The sequence below is a fragment of the Bradysia coprophila genome, unplaced genomic scaffold (genome assembly GCF_014529535.1).
Source record: "Bradysia coprophila strain Holo2 unplaced genomic scaffold, BU_Bcop_v1 contig_415, whole genome shotgun sequence".
NCBI classification, from domain to species: Eukaryota; Metazoa; Arthropoda; class Insecta; order Diptera; family Sciaridae; genus Bradysia; species Bradysia coprophila.
The window spans coordinates 1841660-1865000 of NW_023503670.1; the positions used below are offsets into that span (position 1 = coordinate 1841660).

The window sequence follows — 23341 nt, forward strand, 5'->3', positions numbered from 1 at the left end:
GCGGTATTTGTCAAAATAATATATATCATCTTCAAGGACGTTTGAAATACCATCCACGATAAATAAATGAACGAAACATTTAACGATCAGAGCAAGAGTTCCGAAAGACCAGTTAATTTATAAGTTGCCTTGAAGTATTTGTTATTGCATATTTTCATATACATTTGTGACATATTCATAAGGTAAGTTAAAATAACTGGTCCAAATTATATTTCCCGCTCTTAATCTCAACATAACAGTCTACGTGGAAAAAAGCATTGACAAGTCCCGCAAGGCAAGTTGTTATTAACTGGTCTTCGGACTTCTCGCACTGATCACAACTGATGCTGAGTTAGAGAGCAACTTAAATGTGACAGATGCACAATTAGAACTGCTAATGAAAATTTGAGTTGTAAATACGCATCTGTCACATTTACGTTACTCTCTAAATGGCCAGTAAAAGTTTATAGTAAATTAAATAACGCCGCGCCGTAGGGGTCGATATGCCGAGTTATCTGTTATTTATAAGTATGATTTGATTTTGGAAAATGAGCCCAAATTTTTCAAAATGGTAACTTATTTTAGCAGCAAGATCGACAAGCACCACATTTGAAATGAAATGGATATGAAAATTAGAATCTGTTTTGAATTTGCTCTCACTTGAAATTCACTGTCTTATTTGATAACTGGCCCTATGTCTCCACTTTGACTTTCGAAAAATGAAAGCCTAATGCGTTTCGAAATTTAAAATTATAAAAGAAAGTATACCACTAGGCTTTATCAGGATCTCCGCTTAAAATAATAATCTCCTTGTTGAACCAGTTCTCGATTTTGGATTTGGTTCTCCAATAGGTTATTTTTAAATTCAATTTAGATAGAAAACGGGTCGTTTGATTATGCATCATTTTAGATTGGCTCATTGTCACATTAATATTAATGGCTCATTAGTTTTCATATAAATCAAGGGAAAAATACAGCGAACTCAATATGCAGTAACAATGAAACTACAAAAATAAACAACTTGATGATAGAAAATATTTCTCACTAATTGAAGTATTATATAAAAATCGATTTATTTTTAACAATTAAAATTGTTTATTTATTCAACGATATATAAAAGTGAGAATTGAAATTGTGAAGGTTGAATAATTTAAGCGTCATAACGAAATAAATAGAATAAACCCATCTACTGTATCAACTCACCAATCCATCTATGCATCATACTTTGGTATGGTATATCTACAAATGATTCGATTGATTTTTGTTTATTAAAATAAAACACACAGTTCGAGGAAATGTAAAATGTATAAACACAAACCAGTCGCATGACGATAAGGATATTACAAGCTGCGACTTCTACTCGTATAGAGTTCCGACATGCTGCTCTGACGTTAGTGATTAATTTTATACTATTTTCTGTTATGAAAATTTTTAGCTACTCGTAGTAATAAAATCGATTCTTCAATCTTACAAATCTTCTTCCACCTGACTATGGTCTTGCAATTAAAAGTAAATAGCATACCAAAGGACGATATAGGAGCAGAGACTACTTTTTGGGAAAAGATTTTCCATATTTTCTTGAATCTTCCAACATTTTCCCAGATTTTTCCATATTTTTCTAAATTTAAACTCGGAAAATTTGTGGAAAAAAATGTAGGAAAATTCGTGCGAAAATTTAAAAAAAAATCCAAAAATAGTCCCTGTTACTAAGGAAATGTTTTCTCCTATACGTCACTGTGTCCTTCTATTAGTGTTTTTTTCTTTATTGGTGTGTATTTCCTATTTCCTTTTAAGTGTCTCTTTTTTTCTATTTCTACCAATGCCGGTGACAAATACTACTGTGTTGTTTCCTCCTCGTTTTTACCATGTATCAATTTCATACTCTTGTAACATTGAAATGTGCTATAATTGAGGCTATCTTCTCCAGAGAAAATTTACGTAATGGTCGTTTACGCCCAATAAAGACGAAATTAGTTTTCCAGGTGACTTGTAACTGTTGTCACCCTTGCATCGCATCGTATATACACATCCGATTACACATTAGGACCAGCCCTACTCCGTGGTACGTGTGGTCGAAGAAGATGTTGAGTTATTAAATATTCGACAGTTCTCTCATTTTTATACGCGTAGCGTGTTCGATAAATCACTCGATTGATAAAATATATATTATCTGTTGAAAACGAGGTTGAAAATCGATTGTCGATATTTTTGAAAAATAAGTTTTATCGATAATTGGTAATCAAATGAATGTCGATAATTATTGACAGCATAAATTTGTATTTAAGAAAAGTGAATTAGCTTTTTCAGACGTTAAAGATTATACGCCCGTAGATCAGTTTCAATGTATTTTCAATTCATGCCGTAAGTGCGGTCGAAATTCAAAATGGAAAGTGCGGAGGTCTTTCTAACGTAGCGTTGAAATGTATTTTTCGGTTCACTTTTTCATCGAATGGTTCACCAAAAAATTCAAATTTTAGGCACACTTACGGCGGGAATTAGTTTTTCATTGCAACTAGGTTTAGAACCAAGTTTTCTTTATTCTATAAGTATACATTATCGATAAATCATTAATTATCGATAAAACGTTCGATTGATATTGTATCGATTATTTGAAAATCGGTTGATCATATTCTTCATTAAACATTACCAGAATGCACGAGGTAGAACTGTTCTTGCTGTACTCGAATATAAATCGTAACTTGGAATACCCTCAATACAATTTCCGTTATTTTATCCCACAAAATGTCATTCATTCCAATTTTCAAATTTCAATTTGAAACTTTCAAAAGTATAAATTGAAAAAGTACAATGTCGCTGTCAATTGTATTCAAACACTTGTGGAAGTGAAAGAGTTTTTATAAGAAGACTTGAGACTTATGCGGTGTTATACGTATATACTATAATACAATTACTTTATTATTTCGTTTTATTGCAAAGTTGTACCGTGCCACATAAAGTCGAAAGAGTCTAGAGGATTATGGTGTCTACATCAACACCACTAATAGTTGAGTGAAGAGAAGAAGAAAAGAAGAAACACATATATAACCTGACGCAAACTATTATGGCACGACAGAGTAAAGTTAAGTAAAGTAGAAATTTCGGATGTACGTTCAATCCGTAAAAAATCTACATTTTAATTGTACATTCGACGAAAAATGTACGTATAAGACGTTAAATGTACGGATAACTCTCATCGTCGAAATGTACGTTTTAGCCGTAGCATGATTTACGTTCAAGACGTACATGTAAGACGTACAATAATATTTTGTTTGGTGTTGATGTATGAAATAGTTATTTATTCAACCGAGTGATAAATGCTTTTGTAGGCACTAGATGTGTAGATCGAGGTCGCCGGCCGAGTGTGCCTAAAAAAGCATTTATCAACGAGTTGTATACAACGTTTTTCGCAATAAAGGCAATGGAAAGTCCTACTTTTCGTCACTTGTTGTGAAAAATTATTTAAAGTTTGAAAACTCGACTTTTTTTGGAAGTCTGATATTCGATGTTTAATCATCAGAAAATATTGCCTGAATGTTGCTACTATGTCTGAAACGTACATCCTTTTTCAATTATGTTTAAAAGTCATTGACTCAAGATCGAGAGGTCCCCATGACAATGTTTTTTTGTTTTTATTCGCGTTTGAGACACTCAGCACTTTGTTTTGTATAAAGTAATAAATCTCACATCTGTAAAGTAGACAAAGGACGAAATATAGCAATATTATTTCTAGAATAATAAAAAAAAATTAAGCGAAATTTCCAATATACGTTTTATCCGTATATTGTATGGATAACTCAACCATTGGTCTCATCGTCGAAATCGTTTTATCCGTACGACTTCTTTTTTGCGTGCAGGAGCGCTGATTTGACTAGGGACCTGAATAATCTAGTAGCCCTATAATTTTTTCGAAAGTTTTTTGAAATTTCTGTCAGTGTTCATTTCACACAGTGTATTAGGTCTCTTATTTGATGTTTCGAAAATGAACCGCTCCTGCCTGGTTTATTTTACTCTGTCGTGATTATGGAATTGATCAAGCACTTATTCAGGATACCTTTAATTTCGATTGAAGTATTTAATTGAATAACAATTTTTTTTTTCGCCGATATCAAAATTCTATTTTATTTGCATTATTCGGTTTACATGGATTGAGTATAAAAATGACGCGACTACAAATAGTAAATTTCGTCCAACCTAGTCGACGGCGGTATGGAGCCCATTACACAGGCGGCGTTCGCACGTTGTATCGCCATAGATATTCGTTGGAAGAAATACTCTCTTGCCCGACGGTCTCCACTGTATTCTACCAGTTTTGAGCCGATTTTATTAGCTAGCGACAAGGCCTCTGTGCACCATGTTCCCATCGATTCGACGGCGAAAGCCACAAAAATGTAATTGTTTTCCTCGATCTCGCTTTAATACCGACTCAGCGGCTCTTCCAGCAAATCTTGAGGAACTACGAACGTAACTATCGGCGAAAGTATCACAGCACGTCGTATCCCAGACCAAGCGCATTCCGTGTGACCAGGGAGTGAGAGTGAGACCGTCAGGTTTCTTACCGTCGTTTCGGCACATTCCTGGAGGCTCCAAAGTGGCTGGTATATGTATTGAGCATGAGGACTGGCATATTATTTTGTTGAGCTCGTTGTGACGGGTGTGACGACCAGCACTTTTCTGACAAGCCAGGCCGTGCCTGCCAAATTTGTCCACTGCTGTTCCGCAAATGCAACGGTGTGGTTGACAGATTGTTGAACCCAAACGTAGAGCTATACAGATTTGAAGCGCGTTGTTATCCATCAGTGTGCCAATGTGTTTCGAAGGAAACGCGTTCAACCATGCGTTTGATTCTTTTTGTTGTAGTGCCTTCAAATAACAAATTTTATATGTCTCTGTGTGGTATGACAAATTTTAATTAGTTTCACTAAATTTGTTATGTTAAATTTCGTAAAAGGTAAATGATCCTTTGACTTCCTGTTGCATTTCGTATAAAAAGCATCTCACTTTGTACATGGAAAATACCTTTGGTCGATATTTCACATGAAGTTTTGCGTTACAGATTGCAAACAGTTTTAGGAAACGCCTGGTATTGATACTTGCTTCAAGTGTTTATAAAAATGGGACAGGCCTGTAGCCCGCCATCACTTTAGTTTCATTTTCAATGTTAGTCTATTTTTAATTAAAATTTAAATTACAAATCCTTTTTTTTCTGTTAAAAGAAAAAAGTCTCTGAATTTAAACTAAAATGCGGCGATTTGTTCCATTTGTTTTGCGTTGATGTACGATTTGAATACTTCTATCTGTTAGAAAATCCCATTAACAGTATGTTGTCTAACTTTGTTATCGTATGTAACGACGACAATTTCAATTTTACCAGTTCTTTTTGAATCTCATCAAGAGTGACCTAAAAAATCCGATCAACATTACAATACCATACAGACGTTTAATGAATTTTTGTTAGATGAAAATTGTATGCAAAATGTATAACAAACTGACTGACAAATCCGTAAAATCATCCGCAACATGAATGTATGCTGAGAGCGACATGCAACACTGTACTTGAAGCTATTTTATTTCGAATGAATAACTCTGTTGTGTGTTTTCCCCATTTTTTTTTCTCGGTTTTATGATAATAAATTTTAAATATATTTGAATCTTGTCAAAAAGATATTTCTGTGCATTTAAAAGAAGGATTTGGTTTATGAATTCTTGAATATAATTTGAAAGTTATATTTTGAGTGTACAAAATGTTTTATGAAGCGTTCTATTCAACACTGAGTGAAATATATTATGACGATAAATACATCCCTTCACCGGCAGCGTTCACATAAAGCATGTGTGTTGAAATTTACCATATAAATGCAGAAAAGTTATGAGCAAATACGGTTTATCGTTTACCACTAAACATTACTCTCGATTGTATGTAAAAACGGTGTTGGGTTTAGGTTTCATTGTCGATTTTCTAGTTGATGAACAACAGTATTGTCAAATTTTTAATGACTCGGATAAATATGTTGTCAGTTTCTAACTTGTGTAGTTGTGGTATCAGGTGAATTCTTATCAATTGTTTAGCATTTTATATACATTTTTCGAATGGCACTGGCACACACATATATTCGTTTTCAAGCAATTAATTACGATCATTACAATAAAACTGTAAACTTTTTACATTTTAAAACTTTGTGTATCAACCGATTTTGAGAAAGGTCCTTTGTGAAAACTTCCAAATGCACACAAAAAACCTACAATTTCAAAATCGGTTTTTGAATGTAATAAAAGTTTTCTCAAATATATTTTGTCATTATTCGTTCTATAATCCCGACATTACTTACCTACTGTAAAACTTTAACCCAATGTACATAAAATATCGTGCCAGTACAAAGGATGCTTTGAATACGGGTTTCCAAAACGAAACTGGCTGAACATATTTGCATGTATAGAAACTGTTGTATGGCGATTCAGTACCGCAGGGTAAATTCAATTAAGTAAAAATGTGCCGAACACTCTTTCTCACCGCAGAGAGCATCTGTTTAGGTGAAATTGTGAGGGGTTAGCTATAATCACTGGCCAGAACCAGTGTCGTATTAAACTGATGGACACTTAAATTAGCATAGTCTGGAAAAGCCAATTTTCTCTATCTACATTTAAAAATTTTAAGATTTTTTTTTTCTAAGAAATATTTACCAAGGCTTTAAGTCGAGACAGCTATATGATGATATCTTCCTATATCCTTGTCCTCTGACTATGACTATGATTTTGAATTATCGAAACTACCTGTGCGACTACATATTGTTTATTATTGTACTTTCCGAAGTTCATATCGTGATACCCTTCCTGCCAATAAATGCCAATAAAGAAGTAAAATTTCAGGAGAACAGGAGGTGTTGGGAGAACAAAGCACATCTGTATTGATATTAGTAAAAATATCGGAATATCGATGTCAGTGTTTCTAACATTTCTAAAAATTTCAATAAATTCCATCTTTAAGTTGCATGGAAGATCGAAGATTGAGCTGTACCACAAATTGCGATACAGGTCTACCCCTCCGCCTTGTATGTACCTCAGTACAAAATATTTAATGCAACGTAATAATTCTATACTATGAGATTGCATAGAAAATGCCTGAAACACAATTTTATTATATTCTTTAATGACACATTCCACTCGACCATTATTGCTAAACCTTGCGTTCAGCAATGAAAAATTGCAGAAAAAAATATGACATTACTGTTGTACCTTATATTCTCCAATCTCACCGCATATAAAATTTACAAGATATTTCCAAGTATTTTACTGTTATTCAGAAAATTTTTCATATATCGAAGGACTTTTAATATCCCCTGTAAATATGAAAATAATCTTCATACCAATTTTTTTATATTATAATATGTGTATGTGACTGTGTCATATACCTAAATCAGAAACCATAAAAAAAGAAAAATCACAACCCAAGCGACTTATTTCAGAATAAAAGCGTAATAACGTTGGTATGTGCATTAAAATTATAGTAAACTTACTTTGATCAAAAGATTTTTTTTTAAACATAAGACATCGAATAAAACATGTTGACTTTTATATGCGTATTGAATACAGGATTGAATATTAAACATATTATTAAATCATAAAAATATGATTCACATTCTGACTGAAATCTGGTGAGCACAGAGAGAGTCTCTACTGGATCATAAAAAGTAAGTATTTAGTTGAGAGCGTATGGATAAAACCAAGAATTGTCTGGAGACCGAGACATTGTCAATAGCAAGATGATAATGTTTATTATACAACCAATGACATATTAGTTATTTATGCTACCTCTTAATACTTAATAAAATATCTATGTGTAGCCGCATTGCTCTGATAACACTTACTTACATTCGTACATCGCTATCGACCACACATCATGAATGTTCAACATTTGTCGCTATCGCTACTAACTCTGGATACTTTTTTAATATATCCGACACGAACAATAATTAGTCGAGTGCAAGAAGATGTTTATTCCAGGCAGCTACCTCGACTGTAATTCATTTGGTATGCAATTAAACCAAATAGCAAATAACTTATTTGGTTGCTTAATCTGGTGCTGCGATATGGAGATATGTTGGAGAAATCAAAGTAGCATGATTTACAGGAATTAAATTGTGTTTCCACACAGTAGCCTTAATCAAAATTCTAAATGTTGTTTGTCATTATTAAAAAATATTTCGACCGAACCAGTTCTTTCCATCCGTTCCCCAGTTTGCAACAGGTTATGGAACCCAGATACGTTTATTAAACTGTGAAACTGTATTATTGTGAACCTAATTGGACATAGCGAGGCGTGGCGTTGCATTGCGACATAGTATTGCATAGCGGCGTAGCACTGCATAGCGACATAGCAAGGCATAGCGACTACATAGAAACATAGCCCGGCATAGAAGCGTAGCAAGGCGTAGCAGCATAGCAATACGTAGCAGCGTAGCAAGGCATAGCAGTATAGTCAAATATTGTTTAGGAATCGCAAGAAATTCGGATCATTAGAAAGTTTGACACAAAAAGGCATAGCAATTGCATTGTGACGTAGCAAGACATAGTGGCATAGCAAGACATAGCGGCATGGCATGGTATAGCGGCGACATGCCAGCGTAGCCAGGCATAGCAGCATAGTCAGGCATAGCAACGTAGTCCGGCATAGTCACGTAGCAGGAGCATAGCAGCGTAGCGAAGTATCGTGTGAAGAATTACAAACGATTATGGCGGATGAACAAGGAGCAAAATCGCGGTTCGATAAGTTGAATGGAATAGATAAATTACGGTTTCTAACTTTGAGGAGGAGTAAAACAGGATCATGTAACTTTGAGGAGGAGTGTTGGAGAAATCCAAGTAGCATGATTTACAGGAATTAATTTGTTGCCAACGCTGAAGCGTGGAGATTGTCTTTTTTTCATTGCACAGTATTGAAAAGTTTTGAAACGTCATCATCAGTTAAAGAACCCTGACACATCTGACAATATTTACCGTGTAGTTATGTCGCCTCATCACCCTATTCAGGTCACATAAAATAGAGCCCGTTCAAACAGTTTTCCCATTTATTGTTTCAAGGTGGAAAACTGTTCCAAGGTGAAATTGGTATTTTTTTTTGCTTTTGTCTAGAATACAGTTAGGTCCTGATCGTTGTAACCTTAAAAATCGTTTTTATGCTAAGTTCGTGTTTCATTCAACAGGAAAAAATGCACGAGCCGTAGTTTTTTAATTATCTGACTAAGTAATATTTACTGTGACCATCAACATTCAATGGCTTTGGACCTTCACATAATGCAGAAGGCATTATGTGGCTGTTTTACCACAGGTGCATTAGAAAATAATATTTAGTAGCATTTACCGTGGTAACCATTCTATGTAAGTAGGTATTTTTTTACTGAAAAAGTTACTGGCAAAATTATTACGATTAGTAACAATCTCCTACTTCGCGTTTAAATAAAGCAAAATTGTTACATTGCATAACAACCTACTACTTCGCACAACTCTGATAGCATTAATTCTACTATCTCATCATGGTACTCTAACCCATTTTGTGTCAATACCTTGAGATATTCGTCGAGTCCTACTTTTTTTGGAAGAAACGTTTCCTGTCGCACATTGTAGTATGGCGTTTTCATTATCCTGATGGTTGATAATTTCAAACGCAAGGCTGCTCGATAACCTTTTGCGAGAGTTAAAAGTTTTATGTTCTTTCAATCAATTCTGTTTCGGTCGGTTACAAACGCTTTCATCCATGAATGACAACCAGTAGTGTGTCTAGTAAGGATCAGTTGACGATAAATGTGTTCATAAATATTATGCGTCGTAGTGAAGAAGAGCAAGATTCGTTCTGAATTCAGTAGAATAATGTATCCCATTGCACGAACGTTGAAATCGACTTCCTCTCTATATACGTTGTACCTCTGTTTCATTGTCATCAATATAATCATCAACACTTTCAGAATCAGCGTTGTACTCTTACTCATACTCTTCTTTGCATTCATCCCTAAGGTCGTCGATATGTGCGCGTTCATCTTTGTTAAGGGGTTCTCGAAGTGGTTGTCGCTTACAACGCAATCTTTCTAATTTGATACGTTCCTCTTTGGACACCAATTCGTACGTATTTTCTTGTGTCTTTTTAATGCGTTTAGAATATACATCTATTTAGAGTAACATTGAAAGCGAACGACAGAAAGTTTTGTTCTATAGACTCAAGTGATTGCACCATTTCATTGAAAATGTTTTTCCGCGTTGTTTCCTCTCCTTCATCTCTTAATCTGTCTATAGATTTCAAGAGAATAGAAGTAAAATTTCTTCCATTCAACTTTTCCGCGGCGGATATATAGCCATTTGTTTGAATTTATTGGAAATTAGTAGCGTATTTCGCCCGGGAATAACGTACTTCGACCAAGAGGTTCTATTCAAAATATATTTTGTCAAACAATAACTTTTCCTCTTCTGGCGTCCACGTCCCCAATATTTGGTCTGGTACGTAATCATAATATCGGTATTGTAATGTCCGAACTGAGTAGTGGGACACCGGAGAATAAACTCTTTTTGAATTTGTTTCCAAGTCAATTTCGGTGCTTTCATTTTTATTTCGTTCAAAGTTAATTGATCATTCTTTGTCATCAATGCCCGGTCTGGTTGTATATCCTTTGTTAAATGGGTTTCTGTTCACCCAGCTCATCTGTCTGAATTAATTGATATTTCGAAATCCTTGCTGATTTTATTTTTTCAATAATTTAGGGATTGATCCATGCGGCATCTTATGTCGTCCGTTTTTAGCCCCGTACGAAGTACTGGGGGCTTATAAGATTAATATGCCGTTTGTAACACGTCGAATTGGAAGCAGACAGTAAGGGCAAAGCATTTGGTTATGTTCATAGATGACGAATCCGCAATAAAAACAAGGCATCAGAACAGTCGGAGCGTTTGCTGCGACTTAGCCCCGTACAACCCGTAATCCTATTTCGTCCGCAACCATAATACGTCCGTAGCCCTAATAAGCCCGGAACCCTTATACGTCTACAACCCTCTTATGCGTCTGTTACCAAAATGCAAGTCAAGTTGGGAATTGTCAAATTTACTGAAAGTGTTCATTTTTAAAATTGCGCATAGCGCAATTACGAAAGCCCGTACGAAGTACCTTTCAAATAAAACCAACAATTTACGACATTATTTTAGAAACCCAAAATTTTTTGCCAACTTTCCATTGGGTATTCAATTACCTCTCAAATGAAACAAAAACTAGCAAAATCGGTTGAGATTTACTCGATTTATGTGCAAAAAGCACTTAGGGCCGAGTAGCGGCCTTAGTGCAAGGGCCCAAATTTGAAACTTTTTTTGCCATCATTCTATTCGGCATTCAATTATCTCTCAAATGAAACAAAAACTAGCAAAACTGGATGAGATTTACTCGATTTATGTGCAAAAAACACTTAGGGCGAGTGGCGGCCTTAGTCCAAGGGCCCAAATTTGAAACTTTTTTTGCCATCATTCTATTCGGCATTCAATTATCTCTCAAATGAAACAAAAACTAGCAAAATCGGATGAGATTTACTCGATTTATGTGCAAAAAACACTTAGGACCGAGTAGCGGCCTTAGTCCAAGGGCCCTAATTTAAAAATTTTTTCGTCACGTTCTTTTCGGTATTCAATTACCTTCCATAAAAAACTAAATCTAGCAAAATCGGATGAGATTTACTCGATTTATGTGCAAAAAACACTTAGGGCCGAGTAACGACCTTTGAGCCCTCCCAACAAGCCCACGTTACACCTTACCCAAAAACAATGTTCAGCAACTTTGTTCTACTCGTCAATACCTTTCATTTGATATATCAGAAGCAGCTATTGCGTGCGTATTTCGGTAGATATCGTCGAAAGACTGAAAAACACCTATAGGGGCCTAGCTCTGGCGGATTCGTCATCTATGAACATAACCAAATGCTTTGCCCTTACTGTCTGCTTCCAATTCGACGTGTTACAAACGGCATATTAATCTTATAAGCCCCCAGTACTTCGTACGGGGCTAAAAATGTCCGTCCGTCCGTCCATCCATCCGTCCGTCCGTCCATCCGTCCGTCCGTCCATCCGTCCGTCCGTGACCCCTCTAGCTTGAGTAAATCACAACCTTTTTTCAAAATACTTTTTTTCCCCGATTGGTATCGACAAAAGTAAGGTCAAGTTCGAAAATGGGCATGGTAGGGTCGGCCCCTCCAGAGCTAGGGCCCTATAGGTGTTTTTCAGTCTTTCGACGATATCTACCGAAATACGCACGCAATAGCTGCTTGTGATAAATCAAATGAAAGGTATTGACGAGTAGAACAAAGTTGCTGAACATTGTTTTTGGGTAAGATGCAACGTGGACTTGTTGGGAGGGCTCATAGGTCGTTACTCGGCCCTAAGTGCTTTTTGCACATAAATCGAGGAAATCTCAACCGATTTTGCTAGTTTTTGTTTCATTTGAGAGGTAATTGAATACCCAATGGAAAGTTGGAAAACAAGGCATCAGAACAGTCGGAGCGTTTGCTGCGACTTAGCCCCGTACGATCCGTAATCCTATTTCGTCCGTAACCATAATACGTCCGTAGCCGTAATACGCCCGGAACCCTAATACGTCTACAACCCTCTAATGCGTCTGTTACCAAAATGCAAGTCAAGTTGGGCATGGTCAAATTTACTGAAAGTGTTCATTTTTAAAATTGCGCATAGCGCAATTACGAAAGCCCGTACGAAGTACCTCTCAAATAAAACCAACAATTTACGACATTATTTTAGAAACCCAAAATTTTTTGCCAACTTTCCATTGGGTATTCAATTACCTCTCAAATAAAACAAAAACTAGCAAAATCGGTTGAGATTTACTCGATTTATGTGCAAAAAGCACTTAGGGCCGAGTAGCGGCCTTAGTCCAAGGGCGCAAATTTGAAACTTTTTTTGCCGTCATTCTATTCGGCATTCAATTATCTCTCAAATGAAACAAAAACTAGCAAAATCGGATGAGATTTACTCGATTTATGTGCAAAAAACACTTAGGGCCGAGTAGCGGCCTTAGTCCAAGGGCCCAAATTAAAAACTTTTTTTGCCATCATTCTATTCGGCATTCAACTATCTCTCAAATGAAACAAAATCTAGCAAAATCGGATGAGATTTACTCGATTTATGTGCAAAAAACACTTAGGGCCGAGTAGCGGCCTTAGTCCAAGGGCCCAAATTTGAAACTTTTTTCGCCACGTTCTTTTCGGTATTCAATTACCTTCCATAAAAAACTAAATCTGGCAAAATCGGATGAGATTTACTCGATTTATGTGGAAAAAACACTTAGGGCCGAGTAACGACCTTTGAGCCCTCCCAACAAGCTCGCGTTGCATCCTACACAAAAACAATGTTCAGCAACTTTGTTCTACTCGTCAATACCTTTCATTTGATATATCACAAGCAGCTATTACGTGCGTATTTCGGTAGATATCGTCGAAAGACTGAAAAACATCTATAGGGCCCTAGCTCTGGAAGGGCCGACCCTACCATGCCCATTTTCGAACTTGACCTTACTTTTGTCGATACCAATCGGGGAAAAAAAGAATTTTGAAAAAAGGTTGTGATTTGCTCAAGCTAGAGGGGTCACGGACGGACGGACGGACGGACGGACATTTTTTTTATTGCGGATTCGTCATCTATGAACATAACCAAAAGCTTTGCCCTTACTGTCTGCTTCCAATTCGACGTGTTACAAACGGCATATTAATCTTATAAGCCCCCAGTACTTCGTACGGGGCTAAAAATTTTGGGTTTCTAAAATAATGTCGTAAATTGTTGGTTTTATTTGAAAGGTACTTCGTACGGGCTTTCGTAATTGCGCTATGCGCAATTTTAAAAATGAACAGTTTCAGTAAATTTGACAATGCCCAACTTGACTTGCATTTTGGTAACAGACGCATTAGAGGGTTGTAGACGTATTAGGGTTCCGGGCTTATTAGGGCTACGGACGTATTATGGTTGCGGACGAAATAGGATTACGGGTTGTACGGGGCTAAGTCGCAGCAAACGCTCCGACTGTTCTGATGCCTTGTTTTAATTCAGCTGCCCACTGTTGAACTTGCTTAGCTTGCTCTGTGTTGAACCATTATTGTGGATACGATGCTTCTCGATGGGCAGCTTTCTTATGACGTAACTTTGTTGGTTCGATGTTGGCGTTTTTGTCCACAACAGAACCATCGTTAATTACTTCCTTCTTTACGTTCAGCGGTGGTTGTGCGAGAATTTATATTTCTCTTGAAAGGAGTCGCCTGGTCATCGGTACCATCGGCGTTCTGTTCCACCTCCTCCTGTTGTTCAGCATCAGCGATTGCTGGAGGCGACACATTAACTCTTTTATAGAGCAAGACGTATGCCTCATAATTTTTGAGTTGTGTGACGGTTTTTACTCTGGTATCGTCGAACACTTTGAAAGAGTTGACGGTTTTGGCAGAGCAAATGTAGTGACCGAAATAGAAGTCTCCCAGATGATTTATGGTTGAGACTAATTCGTATCTTTCGGTTGATTCTGGTAGGTGCAACTGCATCGGTATATTGATGGCGTTGGACTTCTTTACTGTGGTGTTGCTGCTACGGTAGTAGTGGAACCGATTCTTGATGTGTTATTATTACAGATGGAGCATGTTGTTATCGTGTTAAATTTGAATTTCTTTGTTACTGCCGTATTCGATCCATGTTCCTTTTCGATCTCATCCAGCAATGCCAATAGAAATTCGCTTCTGTCCTGTTGTACACCATGTGGAAACTGTTGCGTCAATGTGCGGAAGTGATCCAGAAATTATTGTGGTGAAGCGGTCAGGTTCTCACGTACTGTAAGGAAGATTTCCAGCAAATGACAGGACAGAGTTTGCCGACATGTACCTGCACACATGTGGTGATGAATGCATCAACCAATTTGCAAAATGGGCCAAGTGGAACAGAGCTTGCAGTGTAGCAGATACGTTGCAAGAATTTCCCAGATTAATTATTCCCGAACCAACGACAAACGGAACAGTATTTGACCATTCACTTGATATGATCGTATTAGTTTGGGGAAAAAAGGGAAGGGTTGGGAGTACGAATTGAATGTCCTCCAGAATTATGATCCTATAAAAAAAGGGCAAGCGTTAGAGACAGGGTACAAATAATTGGTAAAAATTTATTTAAAAAAAACTTATTTCTAAAAGGGTAAACATTGAGTCAAAAACAATTCACAAAAAACCTTAAATCTAAATGGGCCGCTTTTTTAACGAAATAAATCACAGCATCGGATCGCGCACTATTGAGACCACCGGTCAACAGACCTGAACAGGTTCACTGAACCGGTCAAAATGGAATTCAAAACGAAACCAAAAAAAATGCAAAAATGAAATTTAAAAAAAAGTCAACCAAAATCGGAAATGGGCAGACTTACTCTTTCACGCTAATGGTACGTTTCTGGTCAATTGCGCGGCGCTGTTCCTTAATAATAGAACTTTGTTGTTCCGTTTCTTCGTTCAACTTCTTGTGGGTATGGATGATCGTCGGCATATTGTCGACCAAAACCTCACTTTTGGTTAAATCACTTTCGGTTTCGCTTTCTTTAGAACACTTTTTACCAAATTCCACTAAATCACTCTTCACAATATCAAAGGTTTCAGTATGAATTTTCTCCAACTCCTCATTGAGGTTATCAATTTCTTTAGAGTTGGTGTCATACTGACCCATCAAAATTTTAACTTTTTTCACAAGAGACTTGTGAGCTTTTTTAAACTTTTTAAGGCACTGATCCATTTTTGGAACCGCAACCGTGCAAAAGTTTTATTTAATATTGATAATTGTTTATTTATTTATCACAATCGTGAATTCAATATTCAATATTACAAGCCTATTTAACTTGCGGTTCACTGTAAATTTTTTTAGAAAAGATTACTATTCGCTCGTAAGGTAGGTTAAACACTAAATGTGAACAATAATAAATTCGGGACAATGATCTGGAGATCTGAAGGGATAGGATCGGTGAACGAGTTTGTCGAGTTCGAGGTTCAAGGTTTTTGAGGTGATAAGTTTTCCCATTCGAAATCACTCATTCAATGGTAAGATAGCAAATTGATCAGATGGACCAGCTGAGTGGATTTCCGGCTGTGCTCTAAAAGAACTAAGACATTTTGGAAAAACCGCTAGAAAATAGACAACAAAAACGTGTCAATCCGTTTGAAGCTCAACCGTCGCATGTTCATTTCTGTACGGCGAATATCGCCACCTCGACCACCGTAACGCCCGTTATCATAACTTCGACCAGAAAAGTTTCTTTCGTTCCCATAACTTCGACCAGAATTAAGTATTTCGCACCGATTGAATGTCTGCAACGAAGAAAATGTTTGCACATGATAGAAGTTTGAGTTGGCGTTTACAAGGCGATTGCACAAATGAACTCATTGAATAAAAACTGATCCCGTTAGATCGGCAGTCGGAAAAAATAAAAATGAATTTTCTGTTCTGTTGGCAAAGAAATAAACAGATTTTGCACACAAAAAACAAATTGGAATACGTCTAACACTCACCGGATTTATAAGCGAATCGATTAAAAATTTCTGTAACGGATCCATTGCACTTCTTTACTAGAAACGTTTGATGTCACGCAATGCCGAATCTTCTTTTATTCATTAGAATTTCAGCAATGATACCGAATGTATAATGACATACGGCAAAGCTTTTCTTACTAATGCGACACGCTATGAAATATACGTAATATGATAACAGATGACACGTTTGAAGTTGCTTTTACACTGGAATCAAAACAAAAAATGATGGAACTGCATCATTACCTGCAGCAAAATGTGAGCACCTAAGGAAAATTGATTGATCAAAGTTGTACGTTTCAATTACTATTTAGAAGAGACTCTGAACTAATCCGCTTTGGCGTAAGCCAAGCAAATTTCTGCCCGTGAGCGTCCGGTAAGCACTTTTTCACAGTCACAACAGCGATGTAAAGTGCACTTTACCGCGCGCTGGCATGTAATAAATATCATGTACCTGTGTACCTGTGTTCTCACATTCATTATTTCAGTCTTTAGTAGCGCCGTAAATGGTCTTCACGTCGCTATTTTGTATAATTTACTGGTTTGCCCATATGCCAACAACCGTAGCAAATGAAAAATCCACAACATTGAACACAAAATGGACATAATCTCCAGAAAAAGAAATGTTTTTTACGAGTTTTTCATCTTCTATCTGTAGACACCACTCATGAAAATAAATCGAAACAACTAAACCGAAAAAGAAACGTACGTTCTATCATAGCACCTTTACCCCAATATGTCTAACATGTCGTCTAGTGATTAAACTCATAAATAAAACATAATTTTCAGCTAAGGGAACAATGGTACATGTAATTTCTACTTTTACGTATACTTGGTGTTTTATATGCGAAGAAAGTGTACACTCATTCGTATAATGAAGATTTTGCTTTCTTTAACGTTCAATCGTCTGGATATTTTTGTACAGAAATGTTGCTATAGAGAATACATTTTTAAATAGAAATATAGATTGATGCCAGAGAGAGAAAAATGCATTGAACTCTGAAATGATAATAAATGATTCGACAAATAAAACTAAGGAAATTCAACATTAGATTCGATTAAAAAAGAAGGATTTTTTTTAGGAATATGAAGGAAATGATCAGTCTACTGACGAAGTTTATTGTCCATTACATGGACTTCATATCATGAAGATATGTAGTCATAGTCAACTGGTAAGTTTATCTGGCTTAGTAAAATTTAAACGAGCCTTTCCTTGGCATGGTGGTGGACTAAGACATTAGAACAATTAAATTTGGCAAATGTTCAGGAAAACTATTGGTATTTGACCTATTGATACATAAAGTACTACCGAGACTACTACCATGAGACGTTAACGGTTAATTTATTTATGAATTTATGCAAAATTTATTAGGATGAATCGTTCAAATGAGAATGAATTGTGTATCTTGCTTCAGCGTAGGAAGATAAGTTATTTATATCTAACGTCTGAAGTTCTTTCGTGAAAGAAAAAACAATCACGACTTACTTTGTAAAGTTAATTTAGATATGTTGTTTATCAGACACTTAGTTAATCCTAATTTCGTTTTTCTGATTAGTTTTTTTTTTAATATATGGCAATTTGTTGTCTGTCTATAACTTAACTTCACCATTATAGTTTCGATGAATTGCGAACTCACTGTCGGCACTGTATACTGTCCAGACTTGAGTTAACTGTACCAAAATTACGTCAAAAGTTGACGGATGTCAATATTTCAACACAATCAATTCGTTTATCGTAAGGTGGCCAATTAATTGAGAAACAATCAAAACTGTCTACGCGTCGTTATCCCATAATCCCACAAGTCAAAATAAAAATTTCCCAACTAGCATGTATAATGTTTTACTCGCTAAGCCCCACGGAAACGAGTTTCAAAATTAGCATTAGCATGTAATGACGAATTTCCGTGGGGTGCTGCGAGTAAATAGTTTTGAATGTATGTGTGGATCAGCTGAAAAACAGCTTAAGCAGATTTACAAAAAGTACTGTCATATAAATTTGATGTTTCAGCGAACTTGAGTAAATAGCAATCGCTGGTCATAATATAAAAAAAAATGTTTTCCATAATTCCAACAAAATACAACCGAAAGATGAAACACAATAACTATTTTTTCAGCTTCGGCATTTCTATTTATTTGTCTCATGTGTAGCACAGATTTTTCATTATTTTGTTTTATTATAAAAAGAACTCTCATGTTGTCGGGTTTATCATTTAAAGCCTGACTGTGCAGAATATGAATGAATTATTTTATTGTATTTTATATTCAAGTCTCGGATACATATTACATTAACACAATATGCTTTTGTAGTCTATTTATTTAAAACGAAACGTTGGATAAACGTCAATATTAATGGCTTCATCGAAGGGAAAATAACATGTCAAAATATCCCATATTGCCCGCAAAAGAATTAATTACAACTTTATCTGTTCGGTTAAAATCTTATGGCGCCCGTATGGTTAACTTAATGCTAGCCAATGATTTAATAAATAACAGTAATGACTGTTCTTAGGATGACATGTTTATGATATGATATACGCATTAAAAGCTGGAAAAATCTGCTTTACGATTTTGGTGTGCTGATACTGATAAAATTAGCCCTCTATTAATATTATTGTAGATCATCACACATTACTTTCTTTGTGCTACATATCGGAATTTTGGATAGCGGATTTTCATCTCTTTAAAAAAGGAAGAATTTCTTTACTGAAAACGTTTTCATGTACGATCTGCCGTAATTTGCATAAGAAACACTTAACGGTACATTTCCATTTATTTTTTAGAAATTTTAAGTTTCATAAGAAACTACTTGATCAAATATGCCAATAAATAATTTGCAAAAGAAATTTTTCTTGCAAATAATTTGCATAAGAAACATTTTGGAGAAATTCTCATATAAAAGGAGTTTCTTATGCGAATTATTTGTTGTCATTTTTCGACAGGTAGTTTTTTATGCGTTTTCGATAAGAACAAATTGGTCACCTGTTTATTATGCAATTTTTATCGATTTTTTTGAAAGAAGCAACTCGCCGATAACAAATAATTCGCAGAAGAAACACTTGTTGAGGTTATAGAAACAGGAAACCGTAGTACTGTCGTAACACTCTGAAATTCCGCGCTGGGACACTTGAATAAAATTCTTATTATTTTTGTGTTTAGCCGGTTTAGCCTGAACGTTCCCTTTTCACCCAAAAATACAAATCATTAAGATTCGAAAGAAATAGTTTTTGTTCTTTGTCATTTTTGTTCATTTGTGATGCGAATCGATTAAAATAAAAAGTTAGCGACAATATAAAGATTCCGACCAAAATATATTCAGCTAATGACTGTACATAATCCTTATGACCAAAATGTATAAAGCTAGTTCATACTAGGATATTATAATTGAAGCAAGCAAAACGCTTTGGCTCAATGAGAATGAGTATGAATAAATTATTTGCGTAAAGAGGAACAAACAAAACTTAACAATAAGTTAAATGTTTCACTGCAAGAGTTCTGTCGTTTTTCAGCTAGTGGTGCTGTGCGAAACAGAAATGTTTAGAGTATGAAGGGAAGAAAGAATATGCTAAATAACTTTAATTTTAATGTAAATAACTTACAACCGTTTAGTTCTTCGTTCGTTATTCGAGTGACGGAAAATACTTGACTTTTTAGCCCCGTACGAAGTACGAAGTGGCTTATAGGATTACGATGCCGTGTGTAATTGATGGAATTCGAAGCAGACGGTAAGGGCAAAGTGTTTGCCTATGTTCATAGATGACGAATCCGCAATAAAAATTTGGGCCGTCTGTCCGTCTGTCTGTCACGTCGATATCTTGAGTAAATCAAATCCCATTTCAAAAAAAAAAAAATTCCCTGAAAGATAGTCAAAATAGTGAGGCTAAGTTCGAAGATGAGCGATTTTGGGTCGACCCCTCCCGAGCTGGGGCCCCATAAGTGATTTAAGGTTTTCTGAAGATATCTCTGGCCATTTAAAGGTTACACTTGTAAGTGATACGTCAAATGAAAGGTATTTACAATACCGATCGACGAAAAAAAAGTTTATGGAAATTGGATGACCGACTCGTGAGTTAGACCCCTTGGTGTGAACTAGGTACAGGGCGGCAACCCGTTTTTGCTTGAACGTTGACCAAATTTGAACGGATTTAGATAGATTTTGCTTTATAAGATAGGTATTGACCGTACCAATCAGGGAAAAAAAGTTCATGAAATTCAGTTCACCGGAGCGTGAGCTAGGTCTCTTGGAGTGAGCTTAAATGAGGCTACTCGGCCGTAGAGTGAAGGTGGTGTTTTTTGTTAATATCTCGAGTAAAATTTGACCAAATTTCATGAATTTTTTTTTGTTTGAAAGGTACTAACCAATGCAAAGCAGCCCTACTACTTTCCACCTCCTAACAAAATGGCCGTCGGCCGCCATTTTGGATTTTTGTAAAAACAATATAAATCGGTGAAAATAATTCTTAGAAAGTTATTGATCAGTGGGAAGTGATTGGGTATGTGTGTGTGGTGTTTCAAGGATCCCAAATATGGATATCTATATATAAATATATATAGTATATTGAGCTATATAACGCTATAGATAGTTATTTTGAGCTATATACTAGCATATTTATCAGTAAATTGTTTATTTATAGGTAAATATAAGTTAATATAGGACTGAGGAAATAGTAGGTCAATTTGAAATTTGTGTTACGTTTGAAAGGAACATCGTATGGGGCTTCGTAATTGCGCTATGCGCAATTTTTAAGACGTAAAAATTTCATAAGAATTTTACTTTACCGACGTTTACGGGAAGAGTAAGGCTACGGACGAACTAGGGTCACGTGCGCACTAGATGTACGGGTTCGTACGGGGCTCAGTCGCAGCAAACGCCCCGACTGTTCTGACGGCTCGTTTTTAACATGTTTAGTGTTGCTGTATTGTTTGTTTTTTTGCCACCACCCATGTTAGTCTAGATTTATTTGTTAAGTGGCATTAATGCTTAGCTAAAATTGTAGCCTACATTTGTGTGTGTTCGAATTTTATTTTCGATTAAAACTTTTTTAGAACGTACGACCGTAATCTTCTCCTTCTTCTTAATCAGTCCGTTGATATCCACTGCTGGATGAAGATCGTCTCTTTCGTCTTCCATTCTGAACGATCCATTGACATTTGCTGCCAGTTTGTCCCCACCATTCGCTTGATCGAGTTCGTCCCTCTTTCTGGTGGTCTGCCCATTGGTCGTGTCATTGGTGGTCTCCAATTCATTATGGTTTGGTCTAACGTTCGTCTGTCATTCTCGCAATGTGTCCTGCCCAATTCCACTTCAGAGATGTTATCCTTTCCATTACGTCTACAACTTTCGTTTGTTGCCGAATGCACTGATTCTTCGTTTAGCTCTGGTAACATAACCGCAATAACGACCAGGAATGTGTCACCTTTCAATAAAAAAATAATTTTGTTGTAACAGTTCTGAGAAAATTCAGTAGTTTACTGATATTTTCATAAACTGTTCAGTTTTCTCCGGGCTGGTCAAACTGCTACAACCAACTTTCTTTTTTATTGAAATCTGACACAAACCTGGTCGTTTGCGGGCGTACATTTTTCAAAGTATAGATTATGGTGAGAAGATGCCTTATACTAAGCATTCAGAACCAAGAGAACTCTACTCTCGTAAAATGTAAATATGTTCTACATAACTGGGGATAAAAATATGAAAAGTAAAGTGTTCGTGTGTCCGAGGCGAAGTCGAGACTTTTCATTTTTATCCCGAGCTGAGCGCGTCTTGACACGTACTTAAAACTAAAAAAATATTGTTCTAGACGAATGTGAAAATAATGCGGTGTTCTGATCGGGCCAATAAAATGGTTATTTGGATCACAAGGGACGAAAGTGAAAAAATTCAACCGTGTGCGAAGTTTGCAGCCCGTGGCCGAAGGCCAGGGCGGCAATCGCACAGGTTGAATTTTTTTACGTCGTGCCATGTGATCCATACAACTTTTCATTACAATAACTACGAAAATTGTAATTTGAGCTTCCTAAACACGTTCCAACTGATGAAATTTACTGAAATAAGCTGAAATATGCGGGGGTCCAGGGGGCGGCAGCCCCCTGGTAAAAGAAAAATTAATAAATTATTGGCAACGTTCTTTTCTATCACAACAATCACAGCGATCACAACAACACCAGACGGTACACATGTTGTTGCTGTCATTTACTTTCGCATCCTCGTTTGAGAGCCGAAAGTACTTTCGCCCCTCTGTTGTTGCTGTCATTTACTTTCGCATCTTCGTTTGGGGGGCGAAAGTACTTTCGCACCTCTTGTGATGTCGTGGCTTACTGAGAGTTGAATTTTAAACTTTCGCATCTCATTCGGGAAGCGAAAATTACAATTTTCGTAGTTAGTGTAATGAAAAATGCATTTTTTCTCTTCCACTTGGTCTATTTTCGCCTAGCTTGTACATGTACGTACATACCTTGCAAATAAGCATCAACTCCATCTATTCTACAAAACGTATTGTTAAGTGTTTAAGTGTTCATAGCAGTCTCAAAACTTGAAAAGATTTCGACAAAACGTATGAAAATGGAAATGTTAATGTTACGTTATAAGTATAACGATGCTTACAATGTACAAACAAGAAATGGCATAATTACATATGACTTTGTTATACTGTTGAGAGTATAATGTGAAAATAATTATTTTAAACTTGGAAGCAGACGTTCCCATGTATTTGATTTTCTCATATACATATTGCACTATTTATCAAGTAAAGTAAGACTGGAGCTGTTGACACGGAAAGCAAGCTGCATGGTCA

The 23341-nt window shown here is 36.2% G+C and overlaps 1 long non-coding RNA gene across 1 annotated transcript; it reads right to left on the reverse strand.

Moving 5' to 3' along the window:
• Nucleotides 1–1398: 1398 nt before the first annotated feature.
• LOC119082285 lies at nt 1399–21907 on the reverse strand. Its single transcript, XR_005088610.1, has 4 exons — nt 21686–21907; nt 14818–14820; nt 14391–14398; nt 1399–1417 (listed from the first exon to the last, which is right to left on the reverse strand). It is a non-coding gene; the product is annotated as an uncharacterized LOC119082285 (long non-coding RNA).
• Nucleotides 21908–23341: the final 1434 nt, after the last annotated feature.